Source organism: Pteropus medius, unplaced genomic scaffold (genome assembly GCF_902729225.1).
Source record: "Pteropus medius unplaced genomic scaffold, Ma_sr-lr_union100, whole genome shotgun sequence".
In the NCBI taxonomy this organism is placed as follows: Eukaryota; Metazoa; Chordata; class Mammalia; order Chiroptera; family Pteropodidae; genus Pteropus; species Pteropus medius.
The window spans coordinates 2,302,561-2,302,929 of NW_024343578.1; the positions used below are offsets into that span (position 1 = coordinate 2,302,561).

The 369-nt window shown below is 30.4% G+C and overlaps 1 protein-coding gene across 2 annotated transcripts in view; it reads right to left on the reverse strand.

Annotated features, from left to right (window-relative positions):
* The window catches only part of CACNA2D3 (calcium voltage-gated channel auxiliary subunit alpha2delta 3), a 793,860-nt gene that overhangs the window by 720,037 nt on the left and 73,454 nt on the right, over window positions 1-369 (reverse strand). The window lies entirely within an intron of this gene.

Sequence of the window (369 nt, forward strand, 5' to 3'; positions counted from 1 at the left end):
TTTTTTTTTCATTGTGGGTCTTTGGTTAGTCAGATAGACCAATCTCTTAGCTTTCTATCCTTTTTTACAAGATTCTATGTCTTTGTTATTTTAGTCTACTTATTGAGAATGTCCTTTTAGTTTCAAACCATTTATTGAATTTTTTGACTATCATGTTTCATTTTCAAGTACTTTTTCCTTTTTCTCTATATTCTTTTATAGCTTCCTACTCTTGTTTTTTTTTTTTTATCCCCACATTCTTTTATCTTTGAGGGTATTGTAGGTTTTTTAAACATTTTCTTGTCTTTCATTTATGAATTTCCATGGGATTCCATTTTCCTGCTTCCTTGGCCTCTCTTCTTCACATTAGCAACTTTCTTCAAGCCAGGT